General features: G+C 34.0%; 1 protein-coding gene across 2 annotated transcripts in view; it reads left to right on the plus strand.

The window, feature by feature from the left end:
• The first annotated feature begins 7205 nt into the window (after positions 1-7205).
• The window catches only part of LOC105392404 (elongation of very long chain fatty acids protein 7), a 37710-nt gene continuing 22440 nt past the window's right edge, over positions 7206-22475 (plus strand). Inside the window, exons 1-2 of one of the 2 annotated variants that reach the window (XM_038122440.2) lie at positions 7206-7292; positions 7719-7903. The gene's annotated coding sequence lies outside the window, so the exon portion shown is untranslated. Of the gene's footprint in view, positions 7293-7718; positions 7904-10425; positions 10751-22475 lie in introns of those variants that run through there. The other variant, XM_038122438.2, reaches the window with a different exon arrangement.

Consider the following 22475-nt stretch of genomic DNA (forward strand, 5'->3'; position numbering starts at 1 on the left):
ATGGTGAAATAACAATCTCCGTTGCGAGACTTGCTAAAGTTGGCAGTTTTGCAATTTTATTGCGATTAGTTTGTCTCCGCGTGTGCGTGAAGGTCATTGACAGATTTTGAGCAGATGAAGAAATAGGTCAGTAGGCTCTACTTCCTATGTTTATTCGTGATATTAATATAATAACCCCGGCTCTATCAGTCGATTACTCAATACGCAATTTTAGCTCGAAGAGATACATTTTACGATATAATACCGGTTTTTATTATAATATTTAATATTGTTTTGGTAAGCGGACGTGTACCTACCTAATGTATAAATATCTTCAATTTCACATGTTTAAAATATTAAAATAGGTTTCATCAAAAAAGAGCCAGCAATTCGTCCTCGGTAGTTCGCCAGGTGGCTGTCGAAGATTTAAATGACTAACACAGGGTGCTCTCGACATTGAGTAAAAGGCTAATTTTATCGAGTTCAAGGTGGGCTCATCAAGTCATCAGACATAAATTCTTCTTTAAAGTAAGTATGAACTATGTTGTGAAATCTAAAAGTAGGTACGTAATCTAGCCTTTGTTAGTATAGTCATAAGTATGTCTTTGTATTGATTATTAATAAGTAAGTAAATTGCTTTTGCTAAAAGGATAAAATACATATCATGATGCATATTTAAATTTTTTGTCATTATACGATAACCTCACCGGACAATAAGTACTTTCGGAGTTAGTTGAAAAATCTCACTAATTACTATTAAATTAAGGCGAACTAGTTGACCTCTCATAGTGGAAGTCGGAAGGAAGTAGTTAGGTTTCTAATTTTTATTATGTGCGCAGTTCAATTAATCAAATGTATGTAATTAAAATTTGCCTATTCCTTAAAGTAGGGCCACTTAACGTTAATTTAAGGTACTTTATGCAAATGTACGAAAATATCAGGTGAAAATGTTTAAAACAGCACTGTTCTAGACTTGTTATTGCTAAGGGAACAGAAAGTAACCATTAATATTTTCAGTGAATATGTTATTTGCCCAAAATATATATATTTATATAATATGTGCATACATACGTAAGTACATATATGCAAAGGCTACTAGGTACATCATTGATCAGTTTATTACTTACCGAAATCTAATTAGATACAGAGTAGACGACTAAGTTAAATGTATTTCATGCAAGTACAGTAAAATTAACTCTCAATTGCAACAACCTTAACGAATTGCTATGTACGAAAGTGACCGCTTCATATTCGTCCATACAAGTTTAAAAACAAGTCTCATTTAAAAAGCCGAAAGTGTAACAAAGATCATAGCAAGGCCGGATAAAGGTCGTTTAAGAATTACAGATTTAATCAAGAAAAGACAGGTTGAAAAGTGATGAAAATAATACGAATGTAGGTAGGTGTGAGCGGCCTTGACCAAGATATGCAGTGGCCGGTTTCAAGATGGATCTGTGCAGGAATTTCGTAGCGGACACCGATCGATGTGACGTGTCGACTGTCGAACCACTATTCGACACTCGTTTGTTTTTTACGCGATGTTTTATGCCTTAATTATTTAAAGAAGAGAATGCACTTTGTTCCATGCCTGTGTTTGTATTACGACAGAGAAGTAGAGTCTGTTAGTGTAAGTACTTGTGTTTAATGGTTCGTACTGATCTGCAGTATTTTTTTGTTTATGGGTATAATTTTTCTTCGTGTGTAACAATAGATGTGTACTAGGGCAGATTAGATGTAAATCGTAGATGATCTTTGACAAACAAGATGATTGTCGGTGCAAAAGAAAAGTCTCGAATTGGTTATCAAAGTTAACTATATATTGCTGAGAATGCGCGGGGCGTATAATATAAAATTACAATATTTACCTACTTTATTTGGTCCGAATGAAATCTCAATGTGACACCTACTACTTGGTGTCCCCCATGGCCTAAGTACTTAAATTCTTTCGGCGTTGAACGTCAGAAACTTTTAAGGTAAAGTAAGTTTTCTCACATTCGTCTAGAAAACGTAGCTACATGTGTTTCGCCACTGTGTCGACCGGATCAGTGGAGTTGCCTCACCCGACTCGCAACTGTTGGCATTTTCCGAGACGCTTCTTTTGACTATTGATCGCAATTATACGAGTAAAATAGGTAATAATAGTATGAAACCGTATACCTTAAATGATATTGTCAGTGAAATGTGAAAATGGATAAAAATACCTACGAGTAGGTAATAGTTTTCTCTGTCTATGTAGCATTTTCTCGCGAACTGGGTTGATTAGTAACAACATTTTGAAAGATTGATTTTTATTTGAACACAAATACACTGACACGTTAACTTATAACACACCTATTTTTGCATAGGGGGTTAAACATATATAGAAGTATTGGATGTATTATAAGAATTAATCCCGTTTATAGCTGGAGAATTAATTAAAATAAAAGCGTACCTACATATCCAACAAAATCATAAGGTTATCCACGAAATAAACTTTATTTACGATGCAATGTTAATAATTTGGTAATTGAATCCAACCCAGAATATTCATCATCATTGAGGACTTTCAATCGGAATTATTACTTAATTATACACCATCTTGAAAATATATGATGTGGCCTGTGTGCGGTCTACAGAGAGGAGGTAAAATCTCTAAATGTCATATAAAAATAGAGTCTTAGTTAGTTTTAATAATATAGTAGGCTATTATTAATGAATTGCTAATATAACTCAGTATTGCAAAATACAAGGCGGCCCTCTAAATCATGATGCAAACGAAAGTGTTATAGAGGATGTCTTCTATCGTGTATCAAACGAATGTCCGTTTGATCCACGACTCCCAATTCACTTTTTTTGATATCTTAAAAATAGGCAATTAAATCCAACCTAGCTACTTTACAGCCTGCCCGCTGGGGACCTTAGACAAGTGTTTGGATGAGAAAGTCCATGTCCAGTAGAGGATACTAGGTATAAGTACAGTATATTCCGGGGTGATAGTGAATAGTAATTTATAGTACCGATACAATACCTCACCATGGGATTTCCTATTGATAAAGTCTCGTTCTCGTTACATCACGTCTCCAAGTTCATGACCAAGCCATAATGCAGCCGCTTCTCACGCTAAGAACAAAGAGCTTACCGGAAATACACTCCATACACGTTGTATTAATATGAAGTATTGTATATAATGAGGAAAGATTTGTGTGTATGTAGGTTTGTGTAAACGAAAAATGCCATAAAGTTGGTATTTAACCGTATGCTAAAAAGTCTTCCTCCACTGTTCAAAATCAAAAATTATTATATTGCTATTTTTTTTCCTGCCCCCGTATTTTGTAACTCCGAGTGGGGTTGGTTGGTATAAAATGGCCGACAACTTAGAGCATTATTAATTAATAACTTTTTACTGACTTATCTGATTTCACAAACGTTTATGTTGAATGTATAAGGATATATTGGTAGGCTTCTTGCATATTTCTTTCACTAAGATTTTTGGTGTTTTCGGTTAATAAGTCTCTAAGTTGATACCAATTATCACCGGTTGCCAACTCTTAAAAAGTTACAAAATACGGGGGCAGAATGGTATAATTTCCACCGGAAAACCTTAGAAGGCGATGTGAAGCTCGCGTGCAAAAGCTAGTCTTACTCACAATGATAACAGAACCTTCGCATCTCTTACGTGACATCAAAGTTACCTTGGCTCAAAGTTTACAAAATGGCGTATTTAATAAAATATTAAATTCGCAACTTTGTCAACCAAGGACAGAGATTTGATTATGCTAAAAGATATCTTATGACAGCTCAAACATAGATTTGGACGTGAGATTTTTGTTAAATAAACTACTAACTACTATTATTGTTGCTTTTGTATTACTTCAATCTCTATTAAAATGTACTATACCTACTCGTACAATTACAAAAATAAAATCAAAAGTATTACGATGTAAAACAATAATATAAGGGTACGATATTACAGTCTCTTTTTTCCCTTTTTTTAACTCATCCAGTTGCTTACAAGTACAACCAAAGGGCACTAAAAGCATAACTCACAGCTTTAAACAATGTTTACCGCCAGGAGGCGGCGGCGGCGGGGCGAGCAATACCATCGATCATGCAAGTTAAGCAACCTTTGCATCGTCCGAAGATGGACCGCGCGCCCACCTGCACATGACCAATTAAATGCGACATGCCTTAAAGTTTTTCACTTTTATCTCTGCTGGTTTGAGCGTGATATACGATGTACGAATTTTATGTATCTTTAAACATCTGTTTATCTCCTGCGCATCAAGTTGTGAAGAGGTCGTCGAGTTACCTTCTTGTTCCTTCGTGTCAGTGTCGTGAGTGCTCATTTAGCTATTGTCATGTATTTTTGCATTAATTTATGCTACTTATAATGAATTTGTCAAAAATATTTTATACATCATATTAGACAGTCACAAAGACTTTGTGAGATAATATATCATCCAATATAATATTTTACGACACATTAAATGTGTTAAAACTTAAGATTACCGTCAATTTACCGGGAGGAGCAATCTTTAGCCGGCTAAACTTAAGTCAATCCGCAGTCTCCCGGGAAAAATGTAACTACCTAGATATAAAATTCACATACAATATTTATCAACAGTCTACATATTGTACAAGTTCATCAGTGTCTTAACAGGCTACTTTCAAGCCCAAATGACGCTCCTGCGAACAAGTTAGTAATCGTACATATTTTAGTAAGTTGAAGAAAATAGTTCTACCCGTTGCCGAAATTTCAAGGTTCAATCACTTGGCGGCAAGAAATTTGTCAGTATGATATGAAACCGGTGCGTCCAAGGTCCGACATGACTCTCCACGCGAGGACTCGAGGAGTGCCAGTGCCTTGAACTCTTTCATCAAAATATACAACACGCTTTACATTGCTTATTTAAATATACAGATGGGCCGTTCAAGTTTAGAAATAACACATTTTCTACAGTAATTTTCAAAATACACTTACGAGCATAGAAAAAGTTCCAGTGACTAAGGAACGTCAGTGGCAGGTGGAATTTTTGTTGCACGTGAGTGTGTGATTTACTTTTATTTCAATTCAGTAATATTGCGTTTTCTTGAATAATATTTTAAAAAAATGACTTAATAACAATCAAATTATTTTTGCTATTATTATTAATCAATAAGAGAATATAAATTAATAAGAGATTTTACTATCCAAAACTATTTTGTTAAATGTTATGTTACTACCTAAAAGGTAGTCAAGTCATTTATTTCTAATCAATAGAAAACTACAATCTATCCTATTAAATTAACATTCAAAGTGTTCATCATGAATTTCATTATTTTGGTAATTAATGCATATACATATGATAGATATGCCTTATCAATTTTTCATATTATTTACTAATATTACTCAGAAATTTTAAAAGTATAAGCAATTACTGCAATGAAATAATCATAATTTAATCATAAAGTCATTGAATAAGGATACTAACATGTAAAACTCATCATAATTTAAATAGAAAAACAACAGTTTTGTAAATCGTTCATATTAGTTAGTAAGACTGAGGATATCAAAGTGGACTTTGATTTGGCCGCAGCGGTCATGGTCAAACAAAAGTCTGCCCAAAGTTCATCAAAATGTTAGGCACTGGATAAAGGTTATAACAGTAAAATCTAATAAATTGAACTTCAAAACATATCATAAAAAGCTCGTTTTTAACAGCGATTGTAAGTTTGAAAAAAATACTATAATGACCATAATAATCCAAAAATAAATCATACCATGTCAGGTCTGAAACATTGCCTTTCCCGAAACTTCTATCGTGCGTCATCTAAACTTACTGTGTTTTGTTTTTTGCATGTTGTTTAATTTTGATATATGTTCAGAATTTCCAAATTTAACTCTAATATTTCAGATGTCCAAATTTACACCACAAGTCACGAATTTGTACTCACAATAGTTTTTTGCTTCAGAACGTCAGAAGTCCTTAATTATATCACAAAGAAAACATATCATTTTGTGGCATTTTATGACCATAACAATGATTAAAAGGCGACGCAAGAAGAAACGGCGTCACATCGGAATATCCCGTAATAGAAGTACCGTAGATTACACTTATTACAAAAACGTTTCATTCATTAGTGTGACCATAACATAATCTTATGTGAGTACATAGTTATGACGCCTATCATATAGTTTTAAATATGAGCAGAAGCATAATTATAATCGGGTATATTGTTTTAAATATGGGCACATAATTAAAATTGATAATAATAATATTTAATTCATAAGATTTACAAATAAATGGGTGTTCAATTAGATTTGTTCCTGAGCTTAGCTGTAAGAAAAAGGTTTTCCAATGGAAATTTCGTTGTCACTACTCCTATGAACAACTTGAAACGAAGATAATACTTGCATATAACCGCTTAACTTGAAACATGTGTACTGACAAACCACAATGTCCTATAATTACTGCTGAAGTACAGATCATTACTTATATATTATACTTCATTGACTTACCCGCAGTGTTTTTCCCCTATTCCGATCCCATTGTGAAGTCACCAACCTTTGCTACTTTATTAACCTGTTTGTTTTTTGTTACTTTAATCTTCCAAGCGATCGTCAAATTTTAATTTGTAGGGCTATCATTTTCCCTGTATATTTTATCATTCACATGTTTTCAAAAACGTGACTTTCTTAGATAATAATAATAATATAATAATATGCGAGGACATCTCACACATGGTAATCGGGCCCCAAGCTAGGCAAAGCCTGTAATATGGGTATCGGACTGCCGATATATCTATGCAGATATACATAATTATTACATAGAGGTAGGTACCTAGTAGATATTTCTGGCTTAAAAATCATAATTTCAACTGGATTGCAGTAACCCACTTTGAACTTGGCCACTGTAATTACTATCTTATTACCAGTAAGAAGTACTTTTTATCATAAGTCTAATAGCTTTCATTAAGGTAAGTTAGGATATTATTAGTTTTGACCAATTTTGTGGTACTAAATATTAAGACAACACACATTTTTTGTCTGCTTGAAGAAGGTTCTGGAACTCTAATAATTGAGATGTTTACATTCTGTTTGCTTCAACCACACGTTTATTCAAATGACATCAGGCACGAAACCGTAAAAAAACCCTAGGTATTATATGTTTATGTCGAAGAATAAATTGTATTTCTTTGACGAGGTTAAATAATAACCACACCTCCTTTACACTGTTTAATAAAAACGTTTCCTTTGTTTTCAGGTAACTATATACCTATAGAGAAACAAGTTAATTGGGATTGACTTATGTAGGTACTCTAACAGAGAAGTTACACAGTCGAAGAAATCAAAGGTAAGTGACAGCAGTTTTTCGCCTATTCACGCCGCTAAGCATTGTTTTCAGTATTTTTTCATGTTTACTTACATATTCACTTATTATCAACAGTGACTAATAATTATTAATTTACAAATCTTCTGTTATATAAAGCTGTAGTTATACATTGTTTTTCTTTCAATGTGTATTTAAAATAATATAGTCACAACTTATCTTGTATATTCTTGGCCATGTTGTATTTAGTTGTACACACTTAGTTATTACATTTCAACGCACTTATCTATCCTTTTTAAAATAACAACATTTATAAGACGAAGATATATAATAATTTTTAAAAAGGCATAGAAAAAAAATTAATTAAAAACGTTCAACCAAATCCTTCCAGAAAAATGTATCTTCGTCTTACCTCTATACTTTCTCAACTCTACTTCTTTCTGCTTGTAGGTCCAGTTGTGTAGCACCGAAATGATATTACACGTCCTAGTGTACTGGACATACTTTATAGCCTACACAGTTCTGTTGGCCATCGCCGGTCTCTGGTGCTTTGAGGAGTGCAGCCTGACTGAAGAAGAAGAATACATCTTCAGGAACACCTACGGTGCCATGCTATTTTGAGCGTGACGTGTATTGTAAGTTCATTATGTTTAAATACTTATTTTATTTTATTGCTATCATAAGAGACGCCTTACTATGTAAGTACCTTAAATACGTGCCTCTGCGTGCGGGTGCGTTATGAATGTAGATAAACGTCAATTTGTGATAAATACGGCTCTGTCATTGGTGCAACGCTTTTCGTTTCTGTCTCAAACACACTTTAATCAGTAGCGATTGTGGGATTGTTTCTATCAATAACGTCAAAACGACCTTTGTACCATCAGTATTATAATTCACGCATATATGCTAAACTAAACTTTAAAGTTCACTCGGGATTTAGTAGAGAAAGGTTAAAGTAATAAATTGTTAAGGCAGTTAACTAGTATGGTTCTAATAATAATATGACGCACGCATGATTTCCAGTTCAAAGTTAAATTTATTCATGCTGTTTTGTTTTTTTTGCTAGATTCCATAGGTTTTAGTGGTTTTACCCACCTATTTATTTTTTACCATAACCTGATATCCGGGATAGTTGAACCTTGACAGTTTAATCATATTCATAATTATTATTATTATTACCTAGTACCTATATTTATCCATGGTGATGCCTCATGAAGGGGGAAGTACCACAAATTTTGAACAACGGGCAGTTTATTGAACTGAATCCATGGCATTTCATGAAATGCCCGTTGTTGTCCGTAATTACCGGTCGAATAGATAAATAGGTAGGTATATAGATAAATTATATATTTACCGAGCACAATACATACACAGGTCACACGTAAAGATTAGGTACATTAGTTAATGATAAACACACGGCATTATAATATTACAGACAGACAGTAAGACGTTAAGATATAGACAAGCAACAAGTATATTTATCATGGTAGCAAAAGGGTTCTTACTCAGCATAATGTTAGGTATTATTATTAATGCTATTTGGTATAAAAATTAAGTGCTGGTGATTATAAAATTTTCGTTGCGTTCCCCTGAGTCATCTCTCACGATAATTTCGGAAATCATAGTCGCGAATGCCTGCAATTTACCTAATTAATTAACTTAGGAAAGGAAATCTAAAGAGTCCTTGTTACCAAACGCACTTTCGTAATGAGAAGGCCAAATGAGTAAAGGATTGAATGATACGTTACTGTGCGATGTTAAAAATAATTAGTAAACAATTAAATAATTACGATTCGGTGTTTAAACAACTAGGTCTTAATGAAATGAAGGAAAGGATATGATATAAAGCCTATATTTCTCACAGATTTTTGAGAATACCGTAGTTTTTCTTATAAATTCACAACCTACATAATATATGAAGAATGTGAAAAATATCATTTAAATTCACACTGTTATGTATTGGTAGCATATTATAAAAAGTATTTTAGGTGTAATATTTATTTCAAACTACTAACTTTTCCGGAAGCTTCGCTTCGCCTAAAAAAGATGGCCTTTTTCTGTCATCCGATTTTTATAAATACCAGCACAAATAATAAAATTGAAAACCAATATTAGCCCAAGCAGTCGTGTACTGAATTGTTATTCCTTCCCTATTGAGTTTTATAAATAAAGATTGATCTATATTATAAAAAAATATTTATATGTCAACAGGAAATCTATTCTAAGTTACGTAATATATATTTACGAAATGGTTAATTCGATTCATCTGTTACTTTTTCCTTCACCTTTATTTGAAGTCACAATCAACACGGTACATAATGTATTGCATTATTTATAACCTCTAACTGCAACTATTAAAACTAACATTTAAGCAGCCTACAAACCCAATATTCCCATCTTTAATTTGAAAGATCATGGGACCATATATAATGTTTAATTAATTCCTAGTCGGAAATTTAAATCAACGTGTTAAGCTTAGTTTGTTTACCACGATCGCATACTATGTACAAGTAGGTACTTTATTTTATTTTCTTTTTTTAGGAAAACTTTACTAAGTAATTACAATAATCTAAAAAAAAATAAAGATAACTTAGGTCTAACAAGTTTCCACCTTTAGGTAAAACATTACTTGCGGAATTTTCTTTCAAATTTTCTTTCGTTTGACGTCAGTAGCTGTTATCTATCTATAGGTAGCACCTGTGGGTTGTGGGTATGATTTTAAACAACTATTAATGTATGTATTGTATATTGTTGATGCTTTCATACGTATATATAAAGTTTCGAACTTTAATATTTTGAATAACATGTGTACGGCCAAGTTAACCTTTGTCGATAGAGTTGTTAAATGATAGACATGACAAAATAATACCGATGAATAGTTTTAACTAAATTAATGACTATGCTTTATTAGGCCTTAAGTAAAAAAGCGTAATTCGAATCAAAATATGTTAATAATACTTCTGTCACAAGAAAATTGTGGAAGGCAGAGTGTGCCCATTCTAAAATTCAAAAACGTAGACGGCCTTTGCAGGAAGGCCGCCTACCCCCACTTTCATGGAATTTCCCAGCCTTTTGATTGACCCCCACTCGGTTTGCCAACAATTACGACACAAAGTCGTCCTGCCGTTTCGCTTAATGCCGCCTCTGCTACTTTCAGTAGTCTATGGCATCTCGTGCACTGAGGAATGGGGCAAACCTGTTAATATCATTATAGTCGTAATCACAACTCGTATATATGAAAATTGTATTTGAATCTTCGTTTCAGTTGGTAGTGAGCCTTTTCCTAAGTGGCTTTTAGACCTCATTAATTATTACAAAGGATTTGAAGACGTTTTTCTCAAACAGTTTTTTATGGTGTGTTCAGTGTTTGCAAGATGTTAAGGGGATTGTGTTCCAACAGGAGGACTCTACTTGTTTGTGTTATGTAAATTTGGTAGAGACCGTGCCCTTTATTTAAAGGATATACAACCGATTGGTATAAGGTATGTAAGCTATTGTGTTATTATACTTTCTAATGTTAATTGTTTTTTTTTTAATTTAAATATTAAATAGTATTTATCATGAAATAAATAAAAAAAATCATATATCTGTAGATGGCACCATGGTTGGGGCAAGATGTAAGATTATTTAATCCCTGTAAGTTATTTAAAAAACGAGAATATTGTGTCGAAATAAAATAATAAAATAAAAAAATCATAAACATTTCATCGCGATACCTAATGGATACTATACAGCGATATTATTGTATATCAGAGTTTATAGATATTTAATTAGGGAGTTATTATTTTTATTTCTATACTTTTATAAGTACAGGAAGCTGTGTTTGAGTGCATAATAAATAAGTTTAGAATATTAATGATTGTAGTTGTTAATAGGAAAACCAGTATTTTCTGTCTGATCACTGATTATACAGTGACAGGCTAGTATTTACTGTATTTTTTCTAATAATATTTATTTTTATGCATGTTGCTATACGGCATGATGACATGGCAAATTTGACCTGTTTTCGATATAATAATAAGAATTTTCTTATAAGTCATAAGTCATTTATTCATAATATTACGATTACATGTCAAAATTTAAATACATAATAATAATAATAATATAATAATTTACAATTACCAATAATTAATTACCTTTAGTAGATATAATGTCACAATATAATTATAAGATTATAAAAATAATCATTATTACACAATGTATAAATAAGTTAATAAAATTAATTTAAATTGAATAAAAGATTAACTAGGTCGAACATTCAATTGATAAATTCGTCAAATCTATAGAACGCTTGCTCGACAAGCCAGCGTTTTAGTGCGGACTTGAACCGATCATGGCTAGGTGCTTCCGTGATGGCAATAGGCAGCTTATTATACACCGCGGGTCCCATGACATGGGTGAGCTTCCCAGACTTGGCCAGCCCGCGGCCCAGGGCCATCAGTTTGTTGGCCCGGCGCGTATTGCGATGGTGCACGTCGCCGTGGGTTTGGTAGGAGTCGTAGTTGTCTCGGACGTACATCGCTACCTGGTAAATCACTATGGAGGGCAGCGTCATGATGCCTAGCGACTTAAAGTACGGCCTCGCGGAGGTGTCCTGCGACACGCGTGCGATGGCTCTGACGGCCCGCTTCTGCATTCTGGCGGCGCGCTCCCAGTCGGCGGCGCGCCCCCAGAGCTCGGCGCCGTACTGCAGCAGCGAGTGCACGGTGGCGAAGTAGCAGGTGCGGACCACCTCGGCGGGCACGGTGCGCGCCAGGCGGTTCAGCGCGAAACATGCGCTGCCCAACTTTCCGCAAACTTTATCGATGTGAGCATCCCAGGTCAACCCTCTGTCGAGTATAAAACCCAAGAAGGTGGCGGCTTTGGTTTGTTCGACGACTGCATCAGACCCTATATTATATTTTGTTGATAGTATAGTATAATAATTATATCATATTTAAGAATATTATTTGAAAGCTTTATTTGTGTACTTTATGGTTTGTATATTCGGTCAATTACACCATAAAATATTTAATTAAGTAATGGTTTTTGTACGTAAAGGATTATGATAGTCCCTGTAGCTACATACATGATATTTTATCTTCTTCTTTTCTTAGGATCTGCGCTTTTGTGTTGTTCCCGATATAATGTCAATCAAGGCAATACTTACAAAAGATCTAAGTTACTTATTTATTACATAATAAATAATTTCAGTTGAAGCAGCAATGTTCAGACAAGGGCGTTGACTAGCATGAGCAATGAACCGTGAATTACTGTGCAATTTACACTCAACAGTTTGTGAAACTATTTCTCAAAATCAACACCTTTTGTAACTTAAAAATAAACGACAAAAAATAGGAAACAGAAAATACTACACTAATTTTGATGTAAGACAAAAAAAGACAAGACTGATTTTGATGTAAAACAAAGCGAAGATCATGTCAATCTAGTTTATCCTTTAGTCAAAATTTGCGTATTGAAATGAGGATATCAGTTTTTATATGAGGATTAAGGATATCAACAATATAACATCGGTATTTTATATCACTTGTATTCAAAATTGTTCATGACCCTCGGGAATCGTAATAATAATTACGTTTATTTTTGACCAAAGACTCAATAAATACATCATATTAATAACAATGCGATCTAAATTTAACTTAACAGTTGGCTTATACAAGAGCTATCGATTGTCGTGTGTTGGGATGATGTCGAGAGAGCGAAAATCGAGATGCGTGCTATGTTCCGGGAACTGTTGATGGCTCTTGAAGCAACGCTAGAGTTACGAGATAGAATCGTAGTAAGCGTAGCAACGCTCAAAGACATCATTTTTGTCGTTCGTAACGATTTAATCATCGTGAAACTGAGCTCATGATTATGACATCTCGCCCAAATAACAGAACACAGATGAAAATGCGGGTAGTGGTTGGATGAGGAAGGCCGAAGACCGAGTGTTGTGGCGCTCCTTGGAAGAGGCATATGTCCAGCAATGGATGATTATTGGCTGGTGATGAGATGAAAATGGGTGCACCAATGCTCTTTCTCCTCTGCCTACCACTTAAAAGTTTGCTAAGACCAGTTAGAGTGTAGGTTATGATAAGTTAAAGTTTCAATAAATAATCCAATAAAATAATATGTGTCATCAAGAATAATCATAATTTGAGGATAATCTTCTCTAACAAAGCATTTATATTTACATACTTGTACAGACAGGAAATCAATAAGTAAAGTACTTACGTCTTTTTATAATCGAATGTTACATTACAAATGTTTACATTTTACTATTGTAAATTTGTCAATGTTTTACATGTTCAGAAGTCTTGCCTATGGGTATAATTAGTGCTTAAACTGATAGTTAATAATGTGACCCCTTTTAGAAAATCTCGCAGGGCTGTTAGCTGAAATACATAATGTAAAAAACTATAAATTTTTAGTGAAAGTAGCATGCAATATTAAAGCTGTAAGAACTTTTTATTTCATAGGAAAGTTAATAACTTTTCTCCACGTTTAATTTCTTAAAATAGGTGAAAACATAAATAAAGTCAGCTTCTTCAAAAATATACGTATAAATAAGAAAATACTGATTTAATTATGATCGCTGATGAATAAAGTTTCCGAAATATAATCTTGGTTTCGCAACAAATACTGAAATAGCATGATTTGTATCATTATTTCGTAAATCTCATCATAAGTTGTGAATTTTTAAATTATAATACTGTTATATTATACCGTCTCTGCATTCTTAAGTGAGTTTCGTAAGCGCAGTTCAGAGCAATCCTTCAAGTTTATGTTCGAATATCTTTTTAAATTGACTTATTTATAAAATCATTGGATCCAACAATCAGCAAACATTTATAATTTGAAATATTTTTGACCTAGGGTAGATAGGTTTTGCCCTACGCATTACGATGTAAATTAAAATTAATATTAAAGTCATTAACTAATAAACTCACCAATAGTTTTATATTATTCAATCCTCACAGTTTACAGTCAAGGTTACTAACATAACAGTTCCGGAAAACCCAATAACAACAACAATAATTGCTGCACAAAAGTTGGCCCCAGGAAACAATAGGTTACATAACAATTATCTAATTTTTAAATGGCGGAAAATATGCTGGAAACGGCGAATGAATCTAGATCCTTCCGACCATGGAGCTCCTAATGAGAGTACGTGGAATGGAGTAGGTACGTGGTTTTCGCTAGTCCTTGGCTGCTACCGGTTGCATTACTTCCGTTGGTTGCGTGCAGCGTGCACTACAAATATGTGTTGCCCACTCCATTGCCTAATATCTCACTCTACGGTTAGTCGGTGCGCACCATTTTCATCGGGGCGCATTGAGAAACTGCGCAGGATCATTTAATGATATTTAGGTTTATTGCGTTAGAGTGAGCGCGTGGATGTTTACCAGAGATTTTTAATCATTTACTATTTGACCACCGACGATTTTCTATGCACCAAACCGTTGCATCATTTGTAAATATACTAAATTTGCACAAAGATTCATATGTTATTATCAATAACTTTTGACCAATGTTTGATCAAATGATAATTATGTTTTCAATAAAAAAACTTGGCAATTTGAGACCCCACTGTCCAACATAGCTATTACTATATTATATTGCTAGATGTATCAGGTACCTATGACTACCATCAATCTGAACTCAATCGTAATCAAATTTAAAATTCGAACAAAATATTTGTTGAAACGTTCCAATTTCAAAAACGCGTGTAGCACGAAGCTCGCTGACAGTGACCGCTAGTGCGTTTGGTCACATTTGGGCAAGGTCGCGCCGCGAGCGGAAGGCCGCCTTGCAACATGCACTTTCGTAATGAAAACTTATGATTTTTCGAGCGGCAACAGATTTGAGACCCAGCGCGATTGGACGCTGTTTTTTAAGGTGCTAGATTACGGTTTGTGATTTCTAAAAATGGAAAAATAATCATCATATGTTATATATATATATATACATGTATGTTATATATATATATATGTTATGTATATATACGCACGCGTTACGAACATACATGATCCGTAAAATATCAAATTCATTTATATTGTAGTACGAAGTAGAAGTAAAAATCCAACTGTGTCAAATTGAAAGTTAAATATTACATTTTAAAGATACTCCATAAGTTCATAATAACTAATTTGCTATCATAAAAGTAGGTCCCAACTTTCAAAATAACTGATGCAAAAAACACTACCTATTTTAAACTATTTCAACTACATATCTGACAACAAAGTATTAATTTAATTAACCGATTTAAATTCTCTATGTACTAACAACAATATGAGTTCATTGTATCTTCATAGTTTGTATGTTACCTCAAGCAATGCACTTGTACCGATTGCAAAACAAACAAATGCATTTGCACGAACGTACTCAACAATTAATTAACATATTCAGGCATTATGTTTGTAGAAGATACTTTGTATGCTAATGTTTTTGCGAAACTTTAGGCATGGCCAAAAATACCTTGAAGTTAAATAGTTTGTATAACAGGCTTTGTGCACTTTTATATCTATGCCTATGCATTTCCGGTTTCCGTGTGACGGATAACATTTATTTTGTTAATGATACTTTGCTAATCAAATACACACGCGAGTAATGAAAAAACATAGCACCAAATTACTCCTAAACTTCACTGCTTAATGGCGCTGTCTGTAATATTTTTTAAAGGACATTTAACAGCGCAGAATAATACCAACTAAAAACATCAACATCAGTAGACTCGTTTCAGAAGGGCTAGTCTTGCTAGACGAAAATTTACTTTTATTCCATTCTTTTCAGACTAGAATAAAGATCAGCTAGCAATTAAATGGATATAACATGCAGATACGCATAAAGATCGCAAGTACGTCAGCAGTCAGTACAGACGTATAACTTACGTACTTAATCATTTAAAAATTATTTGCATGTGTATGTAGGAAAACAACATGTTATGTGTCATGATTTTTTATAGAGCACTTTTAAAAAAGTTGTTACTAAAGAACAAATAAATACATACAAATTATGTCATCGCAATCAAATATAATTAGCAAGTATCATGAAAATGGTTGAACATAATTTCGTTAAAAAACTTCTAAAGTCTAGCCTCTAAAACGGAAGGTACCTATGAAAAAAAAAACTGAATAATAAAATTAACTTAAATATATACATTAATGATTGTAATGAGTATAAACGAAAATACATCTCTCTATTATAAGTTTATACATACACTATTTATAAGTTACTCATAAAAACTTGCCTTTGAAAAGAAATTAAACTCATTAAGAAAACCCCTTTGACCGGTGTAGTATAAACGGTGTATTGTAGTCATTGTCCTAGACCAGTCTTGTCACAGCAATTATCTAGATAACCTAGGTACCCTAGACGTCGATACTCACTGTTATTATGTCAGTGAAGACTATTGTTGTTTATGAAGAACTAGATTTTTCCATTATGCTACTCATTTCCGGTGACATTCCGTGCCCATGTGCTACTTTGTAAACAATCTCTTAAGTGTGTATCATTTAATTATTGTAAGTATTAATATGTATAGCATTGAATCTTTAAAGAACATCTTTAAGCTCCTTGAGGTTACAGGCAAGTTTTTTTTACCACGGTATGTTGGATTCTGTTCTCATGCCATGCTCATATGGGCCACCTCAATACTAGGAATAACATACATCGAGAGACTGAAACGTACACTAAATAATCAAAATTTACTAACTGAATATCTGAGTTGTTAACAAGTACCTAACTGTTTTTAAATAACAATTAGAATAGAATTTTTGATAAAAAAATTGATGATCCACCTTCTAAATATGTACTCGCATTTATGACATAATACAATGATTTTTATGATGATACTAAATACCTTATACAAGGATGTTTATGATTAACTTTTTAAGTAAGTTGTGTTAAGTAAATAAATAATTTATCTATCTATCTATCTATCTACAATAAAGAACTACCTTCAGACATAGGGGTCACATTATAATAGTTAAGTATAATCGCACTCATTAATTTATACTCGTAAAAAAAGATATTATCATTCATTTTCCTTCATAATTATCAAAGTTGTAATGTACAATGAGTAAGAACAAACAGAAGGTACATGGTTATTGCCACATGTTAATATACTGATTTGTATTTTATTAAGTACGTCTTAATTCATGGTTATAAATGAAAGTGTTATATTTGTCTGATTACTAATGTTTCTGCAGGAGTGTTAGTAGCATTTAGAATCACAAAATTCAAATGTCATTGAATTTTGTTAGTTTTTGCTTTATGGCAAAATATGTATGTACAACGAACCGGCACTTCAATTCCTTAATTCTAAAGATAAAGAATCCATGACAGGATTCAAACCCACGGCCTCACGAATGACAGCCGAGATCTTTCCCGTTTCTCCACCACGACCCCGATGTCTTAAATGTAACTAATTTGTAGATTTCCACGACAGTAAGATTTGACCAAATCTAATCTTCCTTAACTATGACTGAGTGGTTTCAACTGGAAAACCCCAAATAACCTGTTATAAACCCATAAACATAATCCAACGTTAAGACTAGATGATAGGGCACGATTATTTTTTTCCCAGACACCTGTGCCTACTGCCTACTGCTATAAATTTATATAATTATATTACGTATATATTATAGATACATTCACAGGCTGGCAGAGTTTATCCGGAAACTGTTTAATGTAAAGACCATGACTTAAAAAACGTTACGTTATAGACTTTGTCCGCACTTAAACCAGAGACTCACCTAAAGCAAGACGTAGCTTGTAGAAGCTGGATAAAACAGGTCGACTAAAATCAGATATATTAGCAAATTTACTAGCAACGAGAAAAAATCGCGCAGTAGCTGCTATGAAACGTGTTTTTGTGGGAAACGTTATACAAAATTACAAATGTCAAGTAATCGCGGGATTTCTCTGTGTAATTAGAGAATTACCCCGCAGGGGATAAGTGTTTTGGTGCTAGTGTGTTTTGTTATTTTCATGATAAGATAAGCAACCACCTACAATCAATCATATCTCTGACTTGACTTCTCGCCTACCACCTGGCCACCAACACTGCACTTTTCAATAGGTACTAAAACAACAGGTTATCTGATAGATATGTTTCTTCTAGACTTCTTTATACCTAATACTATTATTATTGTGTTCCGCTTTACTTGAGCCGAGACAGACAATATTGAACACATGAATGTTTAAGACCAGACACAATAGTTTTGATAATTATGATTGTGCAAAATATAGGGTAAAACTGCCAGTTATTGGCCAACTAAGCGGATTGGCCACTTGAAAGCTGAATTATTTCATACAGATTAAACCAAAATTGACAGATGGTGTATGAATGTAATCTAGAGAAGCTACTTCTGCCTCGTGGGAAATCAATAATTTATTTAGAAAACTATAACCGATAAAAAAATATATGTTATTGCAAAGCTGTGTAAAATTGCAGTTATTGGCCAAAAAAATCACTTACCGGCCATCCATAGGCTGGTTATTGGCCACAGGAAATAATTTTATAAAAAAGCTTTAAACCTCTAAAAAATAGAAATTAATGTTGTCTCCTTTAATAAAAACTTCATTAGAATCAGTTGCAGAATAATATTAACCACGGCTAAACTTCAAAAACAAAAAAAACAATCAACTTTGTAAGAATAAAATACTAGGAATATAACATTTACAATTACATGTTTTTTGTATACATAATTATATAATTACTTAATAAACACCGTTCCTGCGTAATTTACATACAACCAATCAAGCAAAACAAGATCTACCGACGCTGTACGTGCGTATTTTATTCATCGTCATAGAATCATCATCAGCCAATACTCATCCACTGCTGGACATAGGCCTCTCCCAAACATAACACTCGGTCCTCGTCCTCGGCCTTCCTCATCCAGCCACTACCAGCTACCCGCCTAAGATCGTCGGTCCAGCGGGCAGGAGGGCGTCCCACGTTGCTTTTGCCTGTTCGTGGTCTCTATACGAGAGCTCGTCTAACCCAACGGCTATCGGTTCTTCGGCAGAATCGGGAGATATGACTGCCATTTTATCTAAGCACATTTTGATAGCTATATGTCGGTAACCTTAGTTCTTTGACAGATAACCCTATTTCTGATACGATCTACCAGAGCAACCCCAAGCATATAGCTCTCTCCATAGCATGTGCACTTTAAATCGGTGCACCAGTCTGCACCATACGTCATCACTCATCACTGTGCAGGATGCAGTGGTTGACTAGACTTTTGTCTTCAGGCTTTGAGGGATGCCTATAGGTTGGGAAGCAGCATTAGGCCACTTAGCATCCAGCTGAGTTCCGGCAGACATTATGCCATATTGACGATGTCGTCTGCGCAGCGGAGGTGTGACATGTGTCCGTTCCAGTCCAACGTCTTAAAGACATCGTCTATTGCATCGGTCTTCAGTTTCTGAGATATTACATCTCCCTGTCTCACCCCTCGTTGCCTTTGGATAGGTCTTTTCTTGTGGTCCTGTACTTGGACAGTCATAGTAGCAGCATTGTATAGACACCTCAACCCCCGATATAGCGACAGTCGATTTAGCATCTCTCCAAGGAGTCCAAAACTGCCCGTCTCTATGGAGTCGAAGGCTTTCTCATAGTCCTCAAAGGCTAGACACAGAGGCTGATTATACTCTTCGGTCTTCTGTATAATCTGCCTTACTGTGTAGATCTATTGTACTAAAGTCTTTTCGAAACCCAGCTTGCTCTGGGGGCTGAAACTCGTCGAGCTTTTGGGCAAGACGGTTCGTCGATCGATATCCTTCAATAAAATATTGTTGAATTTCTGAAAACTATTTTCTATTGTCTTGTCTTGTCTTTTATGAATTTGAAGGCTTTATTTAAGTCATCTGAAGAATACTGTCTTCGTTTAGGTGGCATCCCGTTGCTGATGGTTTGCGCACTGTAACAAAATACATCGGTCGGATATTGGCCACTTCACCACTAAATACTGGCCACCTATGCCAGTAACTGAATTTAATTGATAAAAGTGCGTGATATTTTGCCACACGATACTACAACTTATAAATATTGTGAAAAAAGTCGATTTTCATCTAAATAGAGTACTTGCATTTTTATTTAGTTATTGGCATAGGCGGCCAGTAACAGAAAATTTGCAATATATTGATTCAATTATTGGCCACCTCCATAAACTCACCTTCCCAAAGGTAATTGCATGAAACTATAATATATTAATAAAACTTACCATTAACACCATATAAATATGCTAAAGAAATCACTTAAATTGCGTTCAATCACCAATAATGTCAATTTTGAAGAAATGTGTTTCGTTAAGAAATACGTTACTCTGAAACCTACACGCGGAAATCCGACCGCCAACTGTCGGAAAAAGGCGGCATAGTATGGCGTTTTTTTTCATAGTGGCAAAAAATTGTACTAAAATCAAAGTCAGTTAGATAACAAAGTTCTATTAAAAAACACAGATGGCAGGTGATGCCTCATTCCTTATTTTATGATTTTTAAGTTTATAGTGGCCAGTAACTAACGATGGCTAATAACTGGCAGTTTTACTATCCTACATTTATAGTATTAGTCGTATTTGATGAGCGAATCATCATAATCGGTAAGGCATGGAAACATACATAGTGTACGTAAGTTCTGTCGATAGCCCGAATGGTCAATTTTCAAATCTTCGTCTTTACAAGGTCGACTTTCATAAGACTTGAGAAATGAACATGTCAATATTATATCGACCCGCGCCGTTTCAATGTTAATTTGTCTATTAAACTTATTATGTGGGTTAAGGTTACAAGCGCAACTGGGATTTACGCACTATTTTTTTTTTGTCAGCGTGTGAACTATGGTTTACTTTAAAGTTATACTTTAGCTAACCGACTTATAAAAAGTTATAGTGTATATAATAAGGGATTAAATATTTTTTTAAAGGCCATTATAGGATACATAACTTTATAATATTATGGAACTATGCGGTAGCTTACTAAACAACTTAAATTTGAAACAAATGCTAAATGCTTTTTTTATAATACATATCTCCTTATTATACCTACTCATGACATCCAATTCCATGTGATATTATATATTGAAAACTACCATCATAAACACACAGTCGTCATCATTATACACAAACATCACATTATGACTAGATATGTATGAGCACGCTACTACCATTTCAAAATTATAAAAGAATACAAAAAAATACGTAGGTGGCTAATTAAATTGTTAGTATTTGTATCAATAGATGGCGTTGTTAAACGTAAAATATTTCTAAGTTTGATTGCCTACTGATTACAGTGGCAGTTGAAAACACAAAAAACTGCAAATAACTTTTCGTCACTGTTTGTTACCCAATATAATAAAATAACCCACATGTATTTCAGTAAGTACCTATGTATATCCAAGTCCCGCGAAATATCATCTTAAACATTCCATGATAGGTAAAAACATTGATAAGATTGATATATCAAATAATTATATATTAATTAAAAGGCGATAAATAAAAAGTGCAAAACTCATACATCTCTATTAAGTTCCGTTCATTGTCATTGACATTGAAAAGCTCACGTGTAGCCAGTGACAGTGAAAGTCGGTAAATCCTCTTCCACACGGCATTAACCTTTCACCGATGCGTCTTAAGATATCGGCCGACTTTACTGAATTTATATGAGTAAACAAATAATTACTATTATTCTAGGTAGGTATGTACTGTGTCGTAGTAGCTAACTAATTTTATAAGCTTACTAAAATTTATTTATATATTTCAAGTTCATATCCATAAGTTTTGTGGCAGTTGCAATAATAGGAGATAAATATAAATAATGTTCAATTTATTTCATCAACGACTTCATCATGTTGGCCATTGTTCATGTAAACTTATATATAGATACATGTATATTATGAATACGTCAAGGGCATTTTGCACTTTAATCGTTGCGAAACTAAGACGTACTATAAGGAATGTCATTTATTTCCGACGCCCTAATAGTTTAAACCACAAATATTAGTAGAAACATGCGATCACCAGAAAATGGTTATACAGGTTTTCGAGGCTGTTAGAAGGTCTGCGGACTTATTTCGCCATCGCTATCTCGTGTGCACCGGACTTTGTACTCACTTGCTTGACCAGCCTCAAATGGCACAAGGCAAAATGTACGCTAAGTGGAGAGTGGAACGCGCAGTTTCATCTGATACCTTGGTGGGGGTTTGTGTCCTTGTGT

This window comes from Plutella xylostella, chromosome 22 (genome assembly GCF_932276165.1).
Source record: "Plutella xylostella chromosome 22, ilPluXylo3.1, whole genome shotgun sequence".
In the NCBI taxonomy this organism is placed as follows: domain Eukaryota; kingdom Metazoa; phylum Arthropoda; class Insecta; order Lepidoptera; family Plutellidae; genus Plutella; species Plutella xylostella.